The sequence below is a fragment of the Rhinolophus sinicus genome, linkage group LG03, assembly GCF_036562045.2.
Source record: "Rhinolophus sinicus isolate RSC01 linkage group LG03, ASM3656204v1, whole genome shotgun sequence".
NCBI lineage: Eukaryota > Metazoa > Chordata > Mammalia > Chiroptera > Rhinolophidae > Rhinolophus > Rhinolophus sinicus.
The window spans coordinates 88,432,347-88,454,111 of NC_133753.1; the positions used below are offsets into that span (position 1 = coordinate 88,432,347).

General features: G+C 31.8%; 1 pseudogene; it reads left to right on the forward strand.

Moving 5' to 3' along the window:
- Positions 1-21,765, forward strand: part of LOC109458478 (rho GTPase-activating protein 17) — a 93,424-nt pseudogene that overhangs the window by 33,859 nt on the left and 37,800 nt on the right.

A 21,765-nucleotide genomic window follows, 5' to 3' on the forward strand; every position in this document is an offset into this window, starting at 1 on the left:
AATCAACTTGACAAGTCATTTGTAAGTGCAAATTATGGAGCAGAACTACAAGCTATGAGGGCCATTCTGCCCCCACTTACACATTTTGTATTTCAGGTTTATATAGTAACACAAAATAAAGGCAGTTAAATCATGTGCTTGTTTCATTGCTTTATACCAGTGATTCTCAAAGTGTGGTCCGCAGAAATGGCATTAGTGGTGAGAACTTGTTAGAAGTACAAAGTTTCAGACCTCACTCCAGATCTACTGAAATTTTAGGTGGGGCTCAGCAGGCTGTTTTAACAATCCCCCCAGGTGATTCTGATGCAAAATCAAATTTAAGACCACTATTTTCTACAATCAACATTTACTCTCTTTAAATTCCCAAACATGTAATAGCCATGTCAACACATCTTTAATTTTCTTAAAGGATTTGTATAATATAATTAATTCATAAGAAGAGAAAATAACATTGGCAAAATTAAATTAATCCAACTCTATTGTATATACATACACAAACATAGACATATGATATGCAGTACTTCTAGGGACTGTTTTAGCAATATAGTTATTACATTAGAAAGATGACCATAGAGCCACATATTGGAAAATTACTTAGAAAATGCATACCTGCTTAAAGTAGATTAAATCTCTATAATCAAAATGATAATCCAGTCAATAAAATGTGTTAGATGTATTTATCCAATTCGCAGTTTAGCATTCCTGGTAATAGAAAATTTACCACTTTGTAAGACAGTGGAGTCAATTGGTAGCCAATGCTCCTGTGATGGGATTGAATAAAACAGCCAGCCACATTTCAAAACACAAGCAGAGCTTTCAAGGCATCTTGAGAAATGTGGAAGGAATGGGACCTAGATAAAGACAAAGTCCACAGAAGCAGAAACGTTCTTAGGTGAACAGAGAATCACCAGCAAACATTTTCCCTTAGGGCATTTGATGATTCTGGGTGGAGCATATTAGTCCTCAGGTAAAGAAAGATCAATGGAGCTTTTGGTGGTTCTTGCGAAAAACTGGAAACTGCAAGTGCCTGAAATGTATGGTCTGTTTTCCCACAGGATAATGCTAAGTTCTGAGCAATGTAGATAATGGGAATCTTGGCTAGAAGGTTCTACAAGACAAGGTAAAAATTTCTGCAGTTTCAGTGTTCGGTAAACAAATTCTGATTGAGGTGGGGAACCATAAGGGGAGCAGGATAAGAAGAGAGCTTTCCTCAAACACAATACTGCCTTTCTAGTATTACTAAGTTTTCTTTAGGAAAACAGAAAACAGTCTAGGGACATTAAGAAGAAAGAGATTTCATATAGTGAATTAGATGCTTATAAAACTGTTGCAAGAGCTGGAAAAATAAAGGTTAGAAACACACCTGCTATTGCTAAGAAAATTAGAAGGTGTGGAATTTTAGGAGTTGCCCCTGATAATCCCTGCTGCCTATAGCACAAAAATGTGTAACTCCCAGGAAGACAAGGCAGAGGCTGCTGGCAAAACCTTCTGCCATGTGTCAAAGCCCATTTGCTTGATTACTACTGCGGGAACTATAATGGTTTCTCCTTACGCCCTACATTCCACATTATACATGTATTTCTTGTTGGTAAGTCCCAAACTGTAAGCATGCTTGCAAAACTGCCTTGAAAATTTAGTGTCTAGACGTCAGGCCCTGTGATACTGGGGAGAGCCTAGAAAGGAATAAGAATAATGTTAAAATGTCAAGACTCTCTTACTATCTATCTCTTGCACCGGTTTTTATTCTTATCCATCCTCCTAAGCCAGTTATATAGCATCATACTTCTGCCTAATTACGTGTAATTATCCTTTTTACAAATGAAGACACACTCATCTTTTCTCCAAAGAGGAAAGGCACATAGTTCTAATCATCAGTATATCACCTAGCCATCCCTATAACTTGTATCCACTTCTGGATGATGTAGATACTGTGTAATCTATTAATGACCAAATAAATACCTGAAAGTAAATTACATATAATTTATATAAAATTAAATATATGCATCTATTTGCAGCCATCACTAATACTCTGTATAAAATATTAGAGATAGAGGACTGAACACCAATATGTACATAACAAAACAAAGAAAACTATGCATATTTGCTACAGACCTCATTTCTGTAATCATTTATGAGGTATTTATACCTCCTACTACTTGTAACTTTTCCTACTCATTCCACATTCCCTTTCTTCTCAACGAGAAACACCTAGATGCATTTATTTACCTGGCAGGGCAATCCAAGTTCATTTTTAAATAGTATGAGTAAGCCTTTGATGGCTCCGCTTGTGTTTTGGTTTGCCAATCATTTTTACCACTTGACAGAAAGAAATAACTCCTGAGAATGGATGTATGGAAAGTGAATTTTTGGGGACTTCTCTATCATCCTCATCTCTGGTAGCACCTACCCTTCAGGAGATTGAGAGGCTTGTGAAGTACCAAGAGACCAGTGGTCTTCCCGATCACGGAATCCTACTGCTTTGACTTCAGCAAGGTCTAGTTGCTGTTGGATGAGGACTGACCAATTGTCCAGTGGGACTCAGGAAGAAATGTCCTCCCTTTCCCCATCCACTAAGCTGCCCTGTCCTGAGAGCACCCAATTAAAGGTATTGGAAGTTTTATGGTTTTGTTTGTTTGTTTAATAAAATTATTTGCAGCTTTGCATGTTTCAAGATATTGCTCATACATAATTTTTGAAGAACATGGAAAGATCATAACCATTCCACTTTCTTTTTTTGTTTGTTTTTTTGAAGCATTTAGGAAGTACTTCCCTAATTCTTAGTGACTCTGTGCCTCAACAACATAAAAAAAAAAATAAAAAAATAAAAAAAAATCAGTCCATCTACTCATGTATTTCTTAACTTTGGTGACCTAGAATGGTAGACACACTCAAGCAGCACCCAGTGGGCTGGCGGAGTAGTTAGTGCTTACACGTTTTAAATCCACATTCTCTATGACTAGTTTCCAATGTGACTGTACCCTCAAGGAGAGCTATCTCTGTACTCTACTTTCCACCTGAATTCCTTCACATCTCAAGACTTTGTTTATGTCTCCAGCTGCTGGGGGGTCAGTAGCAGGCTTAATAGGAGCTAGTAATGGGTGAAAAGGAAATCATATTGATATTGACATTGTACTAAAACAGTTTTGTATCGTAATTGAGTCATTCAAGTTTCTATATATTTTGAATATTCATTGAAAATAAAATAAATAATATCCAAGTAATTCACTACCTTTAAAATGTTTCTGATAATTCAGTGTAGAAAATTAGCCATATAATGATTTAAAAAAAAACCCACCTTACTTATTTTAACATAATTCAAAATATTCTTTAGCTGGATATACTGTGATTTTTAAAATCTGTAAATCTTTTTAGTAATAACTAAATATAATTTTATTAAATCAAGACATTAACTAAATATAACTTTCTTAAATTAAGAAGTTATGCTCTATAACTTCTTTCTATGATGGATATCAAAATAAACTTTTATAAAATACAGAAATATAGATAAACATGAACTTAATGTTTTATACCATCCAAATTATTTTACTCTATAATAAAAATGTAGTATATTATAATTTAAGAAATTTCAATCTTAGCATAACTTATAACTTCACAATTAAATATATTGGTCCAATGAATAAAATAATGGTAGGAAGCCAATTTAAGAAAAGCTAAACTTCAAGTTAAGTATGATAGCTTTTTCATTTAAATGTTAATGTATATCATTAAAATTAAAAGTGCTTACTATTAAAAATGATCTGCACTCTGATAATGGGACAATTTTTACAATTATATATTTTATTGCTGTAGATGAAATGTTATCTTCCGAGTGGGAAGAGAATATCTTTGTTAAAAAAAAAATGTGCCTTTATTGAATGTCTTTTATTTTTTTTCTTCTTCAAAATACTCTTGCTTGATAAGAAAAAGACTTTTTGTTCTGTGTATGGAGTGAATGTCTGGTTCTCAATGGAAACAGCCTCAACTCAGCTTGCTAAAGAAGGCATCAGAGGGTGGGGATGGAAGAGAAGGTGAGGGGATTAGAAAGGACAAATTAGTAGCCACAATATTGCCGTGGGAATATGAAAGAGAGTTTGGGGAATATAATCAATAATGTTGTAAAGATTTTGTAGGGTGTCAGATGGGCACGTGTCTTATTCTGGAGACTACTTCATGGACTGTGTAGATGCCTGACCACTGCACTGTACATCTGAAGCTGAATAAGATTGAATGTCAACTATAATTTAATATATCTATATAGTCATGGATGTGGAGTACAGCATAGTGAATAGAGTCAATGGAATTGTAACAGCTATGTAAGATGTCAGAGCGGTAGTTCCGTGTTTCCCCGGAAATAAGACCTAGCTGGACAATCAGCTCTAATGCGTCTTTTGAAGCAAAAATTAATATAAGACCTGGTCTTATTTTACTATAATATAAGACCAGGTCTAATAATATAATATAATATAATATAATATAATATAATATAATATAATATAATATAATACTGGGTCTTATATTAATTTTTGCTCCAAAAGACGCATCAGAGCTGATTGTTGAGCTAGGTCTTATTTCAGGGAAACACGGAAGATTGGGGAGGAGAGTTATCACTTTGAGAGGGGTATAAATGTCTAACTGTTACATTGTTTTGTACATCTGTTACTAATAAGTAAATGAATGAATGAATAGATAAATAAATAAATAAATAACTACATAAAGGCATCAGAGCCTAAGATGGGTGATAGGTAGAAATTAAAAGGAAAAAGTAATGCGTAATGGTTTTGAAGGAGACTTAGGACAAAAAACAAGCAAACCTACAACTACCATTTTCTATTGAAAAGGTATGTTCCATGTAATATTAGCTCCCCTATGAACCTTCACCCCTAATCTTTGAGATTTCTTCCTAATTAAAGTATGGCTTTCAAGATAGTATTTCTTTTGAAAGATTGTGTTCAGGCTAGGTTTTCTGTCAAGCATGCATCAGATTTTAACAAAGGCTGCCCACTGTATATCTGAATGACACCTTTTTTTTTAGAAAAATATAAAATTTTAACACTTCAAAACAAATAAGAATTACATAAATTAATATAAATAACTAGACTTTTGATATCTAAGTGGAAGAGGGAAGATTGAGCATTAGCACAGATAAAAGATGCTTGATCCAATAAAGAGATATCAATTCATGTTCCAAGCACATGTTATATCTCTTTGATGTTAGAAGATTAACTGACAGTTGGGGGAATTTAATTGCTCTTGAAATCAAAAGAACTGGGTTCAAATCCTGAATATATACCAGTTCTGTGACTTTCGGCAACCTGAGCATATGTCTGAGGTTCTTCACAAAATCTCAAAACTGTAAGAATCGTACAAGCCACGTATTCCTCTCAGGGTTGTTTTGAGAAACAAATGACAAAACGGTATCTGAAATTATCTGGCAAAATTACCAAGCACCTTTCCGTACGGAATCCTTACAGAAAGTGATACTGTGTATCATATATGAGATGCAACAGTTAGGAAAAATTATACAGTCTTCTTGGAATCAAATATCATGTATTCTAGTTCCATTAATTTGTGCTTTTCTGTAAAGTGAAAAGTGTCTGCCAATGAAAAACAGTGAGAAAAACCACTCATTTTTAAATAGACCATTCTGGAATTAATATTTTTCTTTTATGTAATAATAATTTGCTAGGAAATCCTGCATTTTCTTATATGTGAAAGGTTGGAAGTGGGTCATGAAAACTTGTGATGAATAGTGTTGAAATGTATAAAGCACTAGTAGAGTTTACAGTATTAGGTTGGTGCAAAAGTCATTGCTGTTTAAAAGGTTAAAAAGAGGAAGAGAGAAGAGGGAAGATTGAGCATTAGCACAGATAAGAGATGCTCAATCCAATAATGAGATATCAATTCATGTTCCAAGCACATGTTATATCTCTTAGATGTTAGAAAATTAACTGACAGTTGGGGGAATTTAATAGCTCTTGAAATCAAAAGAACTGGGTTCAAATCCTGAATATATACCAGCTCTGTGACTTTAGAAAAGTATACAATGTGCCAATACATTGTGTGGACTCAATAGATTTCAGTTATTGTTATTTTCCTAGTTAATAAAAATGTGTGAAGGTCATTCTAAGGAAATTAAAATGATTGTAAAAAATGATACATAGCATTAAAATTAAGTGTATCGTAATGCAAATCTAACAAAGCTCTGTTTTGCTAAACATTTATTTTGATCTATTTGTAAAAAATGTGTTAGCAGAAACATCAGTAGCTGTACTAGTTGCAAGTTGCATCAGTACTAATAGTATTAATAATAAAATTATGTATCATTCAACAAAACTTATCATTATAATGTTGGTCAAAGAAAATTATTTTTTTCTAATTCAGATTGGTCTTTCCCTAAGATTTGGTGAACTGCACTTTCTAAAGAATCGATTCACATCTTCAGTGTAAAACTGTAAAACAAATACTCTCCGATAAAGTAGGGTGACTTAATCCATTCTCAGCTCCATTCCTTGGCTATGATTACAGTCTCAGGATCACAACAGGCTGGGCTCTCTGCCACAACGTGCTCTCATGACCCGAGAAGTTGCCAAGTAGTTTGTTCACAGTTCAGAGTCACAATATGCAGTCTTGCAGCTCTTGTTCAAAAAATATTCCTGAAAAGAACATCCTAACTTTTCTCTTATTTTCTTTCATCCCTTGCTTTTTAAAGATGTGTTCTCATTAAATATAGAGTAGAAAAAGAAGAATATATATGAGGTCTGGCAATTAAATTTGTGAACTTGTTGCAGTGATGTTGCTAATCTTTTTTTGATATCAGAGAGATTATTCATTATGAATTTGTACCAATTGAACAAACAGTTAACCAAGTTTACTATTTGGAAGTGCTGAAAAGGCTGCGTGGAAAAGTTAGATGACCTGAACTTTTCGCTCACAACTCATGGCTCTTGCATCACGAGAATGCACCAGCTCACACAGCACTGTCTGTGAGGGAGTTTTTAGCCAGTAAACAAGTAACTGTGTTAGGACACCCTCCCTACTCACCTGATCTGGCCCCCAATGACTTCTTTCTTTACCCGAAGGTAAAGGAAATATTGAAAGGAAGACATTTTGACGACATTCAAGACATCAAAGGTAATACGATGACAGCTCTGATGGCCATTCCAGAAAAAGAGTTCCAAAATTGCTTTGCAAGGTGGACTAGGTGCTGGCATCGGTGCATAGCTTTCCAAGGGGAGTACTTCAAATGTGACTCTAGTGACATTCAGCAATGAGGTATGTAGCACTTTTTCTAGGATGAGTTTGCAAACATAATTGTCAGACATCATATATAAACAATGTGTAGAATACAAAAAACAACGAATGAACACATGCAAAGTTCTTAGCACAGTGCTCGCTGAACAGTGAATGCTGAGAAGGGTGACTATGATTAACAATTAAAACAATTCTTAGGTGTAGTATTTTCAGACTTATAAAATAAGTTAGAAATATAAAGTGAAACAGATACATTTGAACTTCCTCTATCTTATTCATTCTGCTCCATTCTCAAAGGAAACTGCTATCCTGAAGTCAGTATGATTTATCCATATGCGATTTTTATGTTGAAATAGTTGATTTTAAAATTCTGTGCATGTTTTATTAAATCTAGACTAAAACCAATATTAGTTCATAAGAAGGAATAATCTTGAGGCATAAAGAATTTGATCACAGCTCTCAATAGTAATAATAATAATAGAAGTATTAGGATAGATAACATTTGTTATATGCATATATTGTCTATGTTTCAGTTACTTCTGGGTACTTTAACACATTTACTTCTCACAATAACTTTGTGATGTAAGTTATATTTTTGTGGCCATTTTACTGATACTGTAAAAAAACAGAAACATTAAATACCTTGGAAAAAAAACAGAGTCTTAACTGGAACCCTGGAGTTCTGATATCAGAGCCACTGTTCTAATCACTACTCCAAACTGTTTCTCAATAAAAAAAAAATAATGGAGACATTTTTATCAGTTGTTTTTTACTATCTACTCCTTAATACTATGTTCCATGATTCTGATGGAAAATTTAAAAAAACAATGATTTTGAGATGCCACTAATTATCAAACTTAATTTGTTACTACTACATCTCCCCTCAAATTTTTGTAGTTGTCAGAAGTTAATCACACATCCTCCCAAGAAACAGAAGCCCTCAGTTAGGCATTGTGTCAACTTCTTTTCCAGAATTAATATTATTTTTTATTTTGTCTATATCTTTTCCCTTGGTTCTTACCTGAGAAGACCCCTAGTCCTCTCCAAAAATAAGGTTTTAATTAGGCTCAGGATTAAATCAGATCACAGATTTTAGGGAACTTCTTCTCCAAGAATCGTCTACCCAGCCTTTCACTCAGGTCTTCTGACTCATTTTGGAAGCAAAATCCTCTCTTGAGATTATTATGCTAAGCGAAATACGCCAGACAGAAAAAGTATAGAACCATAAGATTTCAGTGATATGTGGGATAAAAACAGAAAGCAACAAATGAACAAGACAAGTAAATAAAGAATAAAAAACTCACAGCCACAGGCAATAGTTTAGTGGTTACCAGAGAGTAAGGAGGGAGAAGGGTGGGAGATGAGGGTAAAGGGGATCAAATATATGGTGATGGAAGGAGAACTGACTCTGGGTGATGAACACACAATGTGATATACAGATGATGTATTAAAGAATTGTACACCTGAAACCTATGTAACTTTACTAACAATTTTCACTCCAATAAACTTTAATTAAATAAAGAAAAAGTCCTCTCATGGCCACGTGACTATAGACTTGCCACTATTTTTCTCTAGTCAAGATTCTTGAAATAAATAGATATTTTCTTTTTCTTTTGTTCATTAAATTGTTCTTGGCCATATAACTGCTTTAAAACTGACATGATGACAATTACCTAAATTATTTTATAAGAATTTAGTAAGCAACCAAATACACACTACATATTTTATTAATTTTACCTTATTTCTCAAACACCAACCTAGGGTTGTTACATTTTAAACACTTTATAAATATTAACTCAGGTATTCTTCATAATAAACTTATGAGGTATAAATATTACCATTCCCATTTATAAATGAAGAGATACTGAGAGATTAAGTAGCTTATTTAAGGTCACACAGCTAGCAAATGGCAGAACTAGGATTTGAATGCAATCATCTACGTCCACAATATCCACATCTACTTTCAATTGGCTCTGAAAACTAAGCATTTGGTCATTCATTTTATATTACTTTGATAATATTTTAAATATAATCAATACAAAATACAGATAAACTTGAATACCCTCTTACTCGTACTTCCTCCCACATCTCCCAACGATAAGTAAACCTTCTCCTGAATATGGCATTTGCCATTCCTTGCATAGTTTTATATTATTACCAGTTATGTAAGTATCTTTAAAAGATCATTTAAGTAAATAATATTATATTTTGCAATTTATTTTTTTAATATCGTGCTTCCCCCAAAATAAGACCTAACCGGACAATCAGCTCTAATGCGCTTTTTGGAGCAAAAATTAATACAAGACTCGGTCTTATTTTACTATAATATAAGACCGGGTCTTATATAATATGAGAATGGGTCTTATATTAATATTTGCTCCAAAAGACGCATTAGAGCTGATTGTACAGCTAGGTCTCATTTTTGGGGAAACACGATATGTTTTCATGATTTATACATTATGACTCATATTTTTCTAATATATTCCTTTTCACTGCTATGTAATTTCAGTAATACCATAACTTATTTTTCTATTTTACCACATAATTTAATGCATTGTACCAATAGTTTATATTGTTATCAAAAGACCATGCTACAGGAAACATTCTTCTACACTTCTCCTCACACATATGTAATGAATTATCTTAGGATGCATAGGGAGAAATGAAATTGCTGGATCAAACAGAATACCTCGTTTATTTAAAAGGTATTGTTAAGATGATTTAGAAATGGCAATACCACAATATGCTCTTGACTGCAGATTCTGCATTATTTTTGCGAAGATTTGATATTGTCAGACCCTTTACTTTTTATAAGGGTATTGGGTATAAAATGCAGAACTTTAATGTGCTTCCACAACTATTTACAAGTTTGTACATTGTTTTTGTGGGTTCATAGGCCACATGTGATCTTTTTTCCTGTGAAATTCTTCTTCATGACTTTTGGCAATTATTCTCCTAGCTTCTTTGTCTTTTCATCAGTTGAAATTTATATGCAAAATATATTTAGCAAATAAATGCATATAATAATTTATTTGGCTTGCAAATAATCTCTAGTTGCTTTCCCATTTATTCTCAGTATGGTGTTTTAAAATAAATATGATACTTTTAATATTAATACTCGCAAAATCACCAACTTTTTTTTTAATGATACGTTTTGGTTAAAAATATTTTCCTACCCCATGTTGTTGCAGATGGCAAAATTTCATTCCTTTATTATGGCTGAGTAATATTTCATTGTATATATGTATCACCTCTTCTTTATCCATTCATCCACTGATGGACACATAGATTGCCACTATATCTTGGCTATTGTAAATAATGATGCAATGAACATATGGATGCACACATCCCTTCGAAGTAGCGTTTTTGGGCGTCTTCAGATAAATACCCAGAAGTGGAATTACTGGCTCCTTCTATGTCTCTTGCTATAGCCTTTGTTTTAAAGTCTACTCTGTCTAAGTATTACTACCCCAGCTCTTTTTTGTTGTTTTCATTCCCATTTTCATGAAATATCTTTTTCCATCCCTTTACTTTCAGTCTCTGTGTGTATTTCAATCTGAAGGGAGTGTCTTGTAGGCAGCATATGTGAGTGTCTTGTTTTGCTCTCCATTTGACCACCCTATGTCTTTTCACTGGAACATCTAATCCATTTACATTTAAAGTAATTGTTGATAGATATGTCGTTATTGCCATTTTATCATTCAGATTTTTTATCTTTCCTCCTCCTCCTCCTCCTCCTCCTCCTCCTCCTCCTCCTCCTCCTTCTCCTTCTTCTTTTTCTTCTTCAAGTAGTCCCTTTAACATTTCTTGTAATACTGATTTGGTGGTGATAAATTCCTTTACCTTTTCCCTGTCTGGGAAGCTCTTTAGCTGTCTTCAATTCTAAATGATAGCTTTGCTGGGTACAGTAATCTTGATTGAAGGTCTTTGCTGTCCATCACTGAATATTTTGTGCCAATCCATTCTGGTCTGCAAAGTTTTTTGTTGAGAAATCAACTAACAGCCTTATGAGAACTGCCTTATAGGTTAGAATCTGCTTTTGTCTTGCTGCTTATAAGAATCTCTCTTTCTCTTTAATGTTTAACATTTTAATTATGATGTGTGTTGGTGTGAGTCTTTTTGGGTTCAACATGGATGGTTTAAGGGTTATTGTGCTTAGTGGAGTAAGTCAGACAGAGAAAGACAAATGTCACATGATTCCACTTATATGTGGAACCTAGAGATCAGGATAAATTGACAAAAAAAAACAGAAACAAGCTATGGATGAAAAGAGCATTTTAATGGTTGCTTGATTGCGGGTGGGGGGAGAGTTTTGAGAGGAAGGTTGAAGAGGGAGAGGATTAAGAAGTATAAATTGGTAGTTACAAAAGAGTCATGGGCATGTAGAGTATAGCATGGGGAATATCGTCAGTAGATTGGATTAACTATGAATGGTAACAGATGGGTACTGGATTTATTAGGGTGATCACTAAGGTACTGGATTTATTAGGGTGATCACTACACATATATATATATATACATATATATATATATATGTATATATATATATATATGTATTTAAAATCACTGTGTTGTATACCTAATATAATACTGTTTGTCAACTGTAACTGAAAATAAAATAAATAATAAAAAATATTTTCCTATCCCAGATGTATAATATATAGAGCTTTCTATAATTTCTCCTTTGATTAAATTTTGACTTTCCACATTAACTAATTTTTTCATGATAAAAAAGTAGTAAATTTATTTTTCTGTAGATAAAATAATTTGCCTCAGCACCACTACCTAATATATCTACGACTTTTCAAAGATATATTGTGTTCCAAGCCTAACAAATTTTATATGCAATCATCAAAATACTCTGTGGAGGTCTCTGTCATTATTCAAATTCTATGGTGTCCTTGTCTGCTAAGCCCAGCTCTCTAACAGAATTATAGTTCCTTGCCCCAAAGAAGTCAGACTTGGCCTGTGGTAGCCTTGAACATTGATAAATGTGAAGATGTGGTACATGTCACTTTTGAGCAAAATCCCTATAAGATCTAGCTCTTGAGGCTGCCATATGTCTTTTTCCTCTGCCACAAGGTTATCCTGTCCACCATAAATAAATTTTTGCTGTTGTAAATTTCAATGATAGGGAGGATGATTATTTAGCATAAAAGCTCAATTTGATAAATTGTCTGTGGTCTTTCATGTCTCTAGCTTAGAATGAACTGTCTGCTTTGCTTAGAGGCAATTTCTATGTGTACTTTCCAACACTACTCTAATTTATATATCAAATAAAGCATTAGGTCTTCTGATATGATTTGATAGTTTTTTCTGTTTTATTTTAACCTTCTAATACAATTACAATAGAGTATACAGAGGGTGCCAAAAAATGTATACACATTTTAAGAAAGGAAAAACTATTAACATTGTTATACTCAATATATACCTATAGCAAAAGATGAAGACAAGTCACGCTTCAATTCTGCAATTACAAGAGGTGCTCAAAGTGGTTACCATCAGCATCCAGACACTTCTGATTACGGCAAACTACTGCTTGAGCAAAGCTGACCAAAGTGTCTACTTGCATACATTTTTTGGCACCCCCCAAATATAGTAGATTATAGACTATGGTTAACTTATCTATTTACTCCTTTTAAGTCTCTTCAGAGCAGGATATTTCATAAATACACATTAGTATTTTTTGTTCTGTTTAGAATAGGTATAACACTCGATATGTTTTTGTTGAAATAATAAAGATATAAACTAGTAAAATAAAGATAGAATGAATCTCACATATGTTTCTCCCTACTGAGGTTAAGAGATATTGACTAGTTCTTCTAAGGCTATGCAGAAGTAGGAAAGAGGCATACACTTGAATTTTAATCTATTATCAAATCTTGTATTTTTCCCCCCAATACTCTCAGCTGTAGATTTGGTCAACAGTCTATGAAATATTAATCTCTATAAATACCAAACTTCCTTCTAGAGTAAGTATAGTCAGTCACTGAGGAGCAAGTAGAACTTGTGGTTAATTTCTTTGTCAGTGTATACAGATATGGAGAAGCTCCTATGACCATAAATATATGAAAACAACTCTTGGTTATGAACTCAAACCCAGCACAGAAAGTATTAATTATTATCAGCAATGAAATCAAGCAGCAGTTTATACTCATTATTTTGTGACCATCATTTAACCTGAGTCTACTGATGGACAACAAATGAAAAATACTCAGTGTGGTCCATGAAAGTTTATTTCCCATCCCCTTTTCTGTTCTTTAAACGTCAATAGCATTTATCTTGCTTAACATTATTTGAATTATTCTATGTCTAATGTCAAAATCAATCCCCATTCTACATTATTTTTAATTTTAAGCAAATGACTTAAAGATCCTTGCTTTTGTATTCTCACTGACATCACCTTGAGGTAACTTCCACTTTGTCTTTAAAGTTGTATCTCTGCTTCCAAGTTATCTATTTCTCTTCAATAAGTTAATGTTCTGCAAATATCACTGCCAATTTGTCCCCAAACCATTGATCATTTACTACAAATAACTTAAAATAAATTGTTATAAATTATATATAAGTAAAATTTACAGTCATTCTGAAGGAAAATCAGTAGAGATTGGATCAACCTAGTATACTTACCATATGATTCACATGATTTCTCCTAGAAGAAAATATATGAAGTAAACTCGCAGATTTTACCTTTAGTAATATTTTTACTGATTTATCTCCCCAGGCAAGAAAAACAAAAGAAATAATACACAAATGGGACTACATCAAACTAAAAATTTTTTCACAGCAAAGGAAACCACCAACAAAATGAAAAGACATACTATTGAGGGGAGAAGATATTTGCCCATGATACATCTCATAAGGGGTTAATAGCCAAAATTTATTTAAAAAACTCATACAGCTCAACACCAAAAAAACAAACAATCCAATTTAAAAATGTGCAGAGGACCTGAATAGCCATTTCTCCAAAGAGGACATACAGATGGCCAATACACATATGAAAAGATGTTCAACATCACTAATCGTCAGGGAAATGCAAATAAAAACCACAATTAGATACTCCTGTGAGAATTAAGAATGCATTTCATCAATAAATCAAAACAAGTGTTGGCGAGGAGGTGGAGAAAAGGGAATCCTTGTACACTGTTGGTGAGATTGCAAACTGGTGTAGCCACCATGGAAATCAGTACAGAGCTTCCTCAAAAAATTAAAAACAGAACTAACTTAAGACCTAGCAATTCCACTTCTGAATATTTACCCAAACACCCCTATGTTTACTGCAGCACTATTCATAATAGCCAAGTTATGGAAACAAGAAAATGCCCATCAATACACAACTGGATAAAGAAACTGTGGTACATTTATACAATGGAGTATTACTCTGCCATAAAAAAGAATGAAATCATACCATTTGGGACAACATGGATGGACCTACAGGATATTATGCTAAGTGAAATAAGTCAGATTGAGAAAGACAAATATCATATGATCTCACTTATATGTGGAATCTAAAGAAAAATAAATGAACAAACAAAGCAGAAATAGACTCATATATACAGAGCACAAACTGACGGTTGAGAGATGGGAGAAGATTGGGGGAAAGGGTAAGGAAGGTGAAGGGATTATGAAGTACAAACTGGTAGTCACAAAATACTCATGGGGATGTGATATACATAATTGGAAATTTAATCAATAATGTAAAACTATGTATGGTGTCAGATAGGTACTAGACTTAATCGGGGGGATAACTTATTAAATAATATAAATGCCTAAGCATGTGCTTATATACCTGAAACTAATATAAAATAATATTGAATGTCAATTATAATTAAAGAAATATATATATAGTCATAGGATGTAAAGCACAGCATAGAGAATATAATCAATATTGTATTAGTTATGTACGGTATCATATGGATAGTAGATTAGTTGAGATTATCACTTTGTGAGGTGTGTAAATATCTAATCATTATGTTGTTTTATAAACTGGAAATTAATAATAATAAATTAAATTAAATGACAAAAAATTAAAAAAACAAAATCACTATTGTAAAAACTGACCTTCTGTTGTGTAGAACAACCAAATATCATAACATGCTGTTTACAAAGACTCAACCATATAAAACTACATAAAAATATTCAAATAAAAGAATAAATTTTTACAAATCAAAGATAAATCAAATAAATTAGGGCAGCAATTTCATTTCTGACAAAATTGACTTCTAGATAAATGTAGGAGAATATATACTGTAGAAAAGTAACAATAGAGAAACATATTTAACCATCTATATATATATATAAAACACTAAAATTTTCATTGTTAGCAATAATTAATAAAATTGCAAAAAGTGACAGATGAATAAAAAATTGTAGTTTTGGATCTTTACCATCTTGCTGACAGTTGAAAGATAGGGGAAAAAATAAGATATAAAGATTTAAATGCTACTAATAACAATATAATAAAAAATTAAATATATAAAAATGGATATATTTTAAGAAATATAGAAATGATCAGAATTAACTAAGAAAATAAGCTTGAATAATAAATATTTTAAAATACTATAAAACTTTTATTGTAGTCTAAATAATTTCACAATTTCTACAAAATAATAAAAATGTTTGGCACTCATCAAACATCCATTCCTCACTTAATATTCTCCAGAAGAACTATGATTTTTTTCCAACCTCCATTCTTCATCCATGGGAATTAATGTGCTTCAGGGAAGCTGACCACTCTCATTGACTCAGAAGGATTCCTGATTAGTCAAAATGTAATCCTTGACAAGAACTAGTTCAAAAATTAGCATTCAAATCAATATGTAAAAATAAGATATGATGATTAGTTTGCTTGTAATTAGTAGGAAATATTCCCTTTCTCTTAACAGAAAGCTTTATCACAGAAAACTATGTTTCTTGATACTAAACACAGTTATGAATCTGCAACCATTTCAATAAGATAGTGGCTTTGAAGTAAATATATGGAAGAGAACTGAAACAAGGTAATTCCAGGGTATAATCAGGTCAAAAATCAAGACTCACCCTTTGTCCAGTTTACACTAGTTGAGATGATATGTTTTCATATTTTAGAAATTTCAGTTGGAAAGTCTTAACTACTGCCCTGTATTGATTCTTTCCAAATTCAAAATCAGTTATCTCATGCCAACTTTACTAAAATGGCCCCTAAACTACATCCATGCAGTCTTCTGCACCTTGGAGGTGTCTAGTAGTTTAATCAGGTAAAGGGACATCGCCAAACCACACTGGTGCTCAGAGTGGCTATTGTGAATACATTAAAATCCTTCCTCTCTTTGACTTGTGGCTCATTATAAACAGCTCTAATGGAGCCAGGAATAATGCAAGCTGACAAAAACCTCTTTCAAAGTCAGTGCTAAATCCTATTTCCCTTATTCAACATTTTAATTTAAAGCGACTTATTTTTCCTCTCAGTTACAATTACAAGACTTTTCACTAATAGTATACTGCATTGTTATAATGTACTTTAACTTTTCTGAGCTGTTTCCTTGACTTTCTAAAGGTCAATCTGTTGTATTTGCCTATATCCCCAAAACACAAATTCACAATGAATAATAATACGTGATTGTATCAATGAATGAATGAATGAAATTATGACTGTTAAAATATTTCTGTTCTTAGGAAATTTGCAGTTTAGCATTGTAGAGTTGGTTATGTAAAATGAATCATTGGAACATCGCTGCCAAGGCAATTGTCAAGTGAACACAAAGAGGACAATTATGCTCTTGGTAAGCAATATAAGTGTCTCAAGGACTTATTGAAACACTTTGTAAGCACAATATCACAATGACATCCGTGGCTGGGAAAAGATCAACACATGCATCAAATAGAATGAGATGGGCTGATGTCTTTGAATAAAATGAGTGCATACAGGGAAGTTAAAAAATAGAAATGCCGTTAGATTATGTAGGCAGCTGTCAATGAAAGCACTGTAGAAGAAATTTCTCATTAGACTGATCACTTCACCAACACATATACACATGTAAACAGTATCCACTAATTCAAAGCAAATTGTACTAAGTGTTCACTAACATTATGGCCTTTTGGTGCTAGAAAAAATACTCCTCTTTGTTTAAATCATATAGATTCAGTAGTGAACATTACCTGCATTCTATAGCTAATTCTGCTATGTCCCTTCCTTTTCTCTTGTTAAACTTGTATATTTTACTCTTAAAAACTTTTGAGATAAACAAAATAATAATGATCCTCACAATAAAGCTTAATTAGGGGAAGAACAAAGCTGGGAAAACTTGTATCTAGACAATTCAGTGCCTTGACAATGGGAACATTCTCTTAACTGTCATTCAATCAATAAGACTGAGGAATCCTCAGAGATGTCAGCCTGCCACCATCTCTTCTTCATGTTATTAATGAGAAAACCATGGTTTCATTACATTCTGTCAAGAATAATTTCTTTAAAAATTGGAGAATCCTGATATCTTATTAAACTAATTAAATATAAAGAATGAATTGTTCAGAGGAAACTGCCATATCGGTACTTGAGATCAATCATCGTTTACAGATTGACTTATAGGATAGAGATGAGATTGTTTTATAATGGAGGAGAGAATAACACATAATAATATTGTGTACATTATTGACATTTAATTACAACTAGATTGATTTAAGATATATGAAGAGCACATGCCATTAATAGAAAAGACTCAAATCTCTTCTGTTGAAAGATTTAAAATACATAAACAAAAGATAAAAATGTTATTTTTATTGGATAAGAAGCCTTTATGTTGAAAATAGTTCATTGAACTTAAAATATATTAATATGATTCAGTCAGACTCTCAATAGCATTTTGTGAAATATTGAAAAGTGTATGAAAAAATCAAACTTACAAAGGCATATGTATTGTATTAGACAGCATGATGTATATTAAGTTATATATTAATTAATCTAGTACAGTCAGCATGATTGATGGGCAGATCAGAGGGATTGAAAGTAGTCTTGAAACAGATTCAAGTACTTATAAAATGTGTACATAATACATGTGGCATTTCAAATATATGGACAAAGGTTTGTTTCCACAATAAATCATAATAAGTTAGCAATGCAGAAAGATGGAAGGGAGAGATGTTGTCCCCTGCTTTCTGCTCCTGACCGTATAAAAGCAAAGTTCTGCACTCTGGAGTAACACATGACTTCAGGGAAGACTCCTGATACAGTGGTGTTGGCTGTCCTTTCTGGAAATATATATATATATATATATAATTTATCTTGCTCTCTCTCTCTTTTCTTTCCTTTTTTTTTTTGTATTCTGAGCATTGTCCTAACTTTCTTGCCAGCTGAGTTATATGTTTAAATAAATTTATCTAACATTTTTAAGTATTTTGTATCAGAAGATGGTAGATAGAAATATTTAATATATTTTGCATCATATCCTAGAGGCCATAAAATAAAAACAGCATCCAGAGAGAGTTTCTTTTAACTGACACCTATATCTTTGATAAAATCAGTGGAGAAAAGCAAATTATTATCCTGAGAATCACCTCTGATTTTGAACATTTATTGAAATTCCACAAGTTACATCATTGAGGCAGATTTGCAGGAATGAAAAAAGAAAAGTAGAGAATGTAGTTTAGTGCTTTTAAGTAATTTATGGTTCACAAATAGTGATACAACAAACACACAAATTTAATTGGTTTTCTCTATTCGGAAAGAGATGTTTTAATTCACATTTACTGTTTCTTTTTAAAGTAACTTAAAATACAACTAATCTTTTGTTTTTCTTCAATAGAATGTAAATTTTACATTATGTTTCACAACAGTAAAAGATGAGACAAATAATTCAGTTTACAGTTCTATATAAGAGTTGTTAGCCTAGAATTTATTTTCTCTTAATTCTGTACATAAAATAAAGGTAATTTTTATTTAATTATGTTATTTATAATAATTAGTAGTTTTATTAAAGATATTGAATAGGTATCTGCAAGTAAGCTTAAGAAAATATTGAAATTAATTAATCATAGAAAATATTAGTATCAGATATTAAAATACCACCAATACCTGTAGTCACAACTACATATTTATATTTTACATGAAAAGACATCTGTTTTTACTTCCAGTTATCCACTTGTTACCTAGATAAGATTCAGAGTAGTCAAATGCCTAGTTGAAGATAATTGAGTGAATTCATATTTGAATCTAGACTCTAACTCAGGTGTTCCCGAAACCTGTCCTTGCAACTATAAATATACAATTAATAACATGCCTGAGAGGAAACCAAGAGTAACACTTATATATTAAAAAATATTGTCTAAACACTAAGCAACTTAAAGTGAAACTTCTGAACTGTTTCTTTTAGGCATATTATTATATCTCAAAATAAAAATGCTATTTGGATTGTAAAATAAAAAATCTAACCCAGTTACACTCACTGTAAACAAAACAAAGGTGGTGACTTGCTAACTCCTCCTCTTTGACACAAGGATGCACCTGCTCACCTGATCATGGAACTTATTTTTATAATTTGATAATAAATTAAATCCTAAAGACATCAACGGATTTAAAAAATTGCATACATATGCTTAGAATGGTTGTTATTAAAAGGAAGTAAACTGTATAATATCAACTCCATAAACAGTTCTTGAATGAATAATCGTAATAGTAGCCCCAAAATAGTAATGTTTTAAGTTCCACTTATTTTAGAATTGCATAATTTCTAAAAATTATTTACACTTGTATTTCTCCTAGTGTTTTCAGGAATCATTGAGTCAGTTATGTTTTCTCAAACTTAAAATTTCAGTCTATAGCATTATTAATTAGTGTTATTGTAATTTTTGTATAAAATAATTACATTATATATAAAAAGTAAAAGATCACATAAATAGATAGCAGTTTTTCAAAAAGGACATATGAAGCATTAAAATATTGAATTATGTTTATTCATGGCCTATACAAAAGTGATCATCTATAATACATAATATTAAAAACATCAAATACATTAATGTGCTGACTAGTTAATAATTCAATATATGCTATTTCTAAAATAGCAGGAATATATAAAATAGAAGTGAAGAGTTAATTAGGTAGTAACATTATGAAGTAATTTTAAAATAAATTAACACAAGTAAGGAGTTTGGAGTGTTAAGTAACTTACAGTATTGGGTTTTATGCATATAAAGGGCCTGTTATTTGTATCCTATGAGAAAAATGTATACAGTTTGCCTTCCTTTTAGTGCCCTCTTATGGACTTCTAGTTCTACGTATCCTGATTCAGGACTATATGTCTTTATATTTCATTGAGTAAATATTTTTCAAATGGCAAATATAGAACATATTTTTATACATTAACTTATACTTACTTAGCTTTATGCATTATAATGCTGGACTGATTAATTTGAATATTCTTCAAGTACTATGATATTACCTTTTGTATTGTAATTTAGAAATATATTGATTTAGAATTCATTATATAAACTAAGGTAAATACAAATTATAATGCCAATATTATGATAAAATAAAGCAATGTAACATTATTTCCGATAGATTTTTCTAAAGAAAAGAAGAATTGCTCACAGAATGTACTGGTTGATGATTGTCTACAGAGTATGAAGCTCTATTTCATTTCCTTTTATTCACTTGTGATAAAAGTGCATGACAACTGCTTTCACGAAGGTGAACAATGGACTAATATTTTAATCCTCACTCTAAAAGAAGGATTGATCACAGAGAAAAGTAACTTCAATTGCTTTCTAAAAAAATAAAAGTTGAAGGAAATTGTAGTACTTATAGAATGGTCATGTCCAACACAGTGACATTTCATTCAACATACATCATTCTTAAAAAAATAAAATAAAATAAATTGACAAGCTTTTATGCTCCACGTATCCTTAGAGTCCTCTCAATTCCAAAAGGAAGACTGTTACTATTGATTTTTTTATAGAAGAGTAATCCCATATCTTTCAGAGCTTAGTCATTATAGATGACAAAAGGATATGAGGAATGACATCAAGATGCCTTATTTTCAATGTATTTTTCTACTCTGAATGAAAGTTTTTCAGAATCATTGCTAGTACAATGTAGTACCTGGGGAAACTAAAATAATAAATTCAAAAATAGCCAACATGTTCCTAAGTTCAAAATGTATTATCTCTTCTGATTCTCTCAAATACATGTGAAATAGAAACGGCAAACATAGATAAATGAGAATACCACATTTTAGATATTTACATAGCAGCATGAATTTTGTTAGAACTGTATTTTTTTTTACTGTATCACATACATATTCTTTCTCCTGTGCCCCTTCTACGTGAGATTAAGCTAATATTATGATAGAATGTTTATTAATGATTTCATCCACAAATGACTTTTATTTTTATATTAAATTAGCATTGGATGTTATAGAATAATAGAATATATATACATACATACATATATATACATATACATGTATACATATATACATATATACACATATATATACATATATACATACATATATACGTTTACATATATACGTATATATGTAT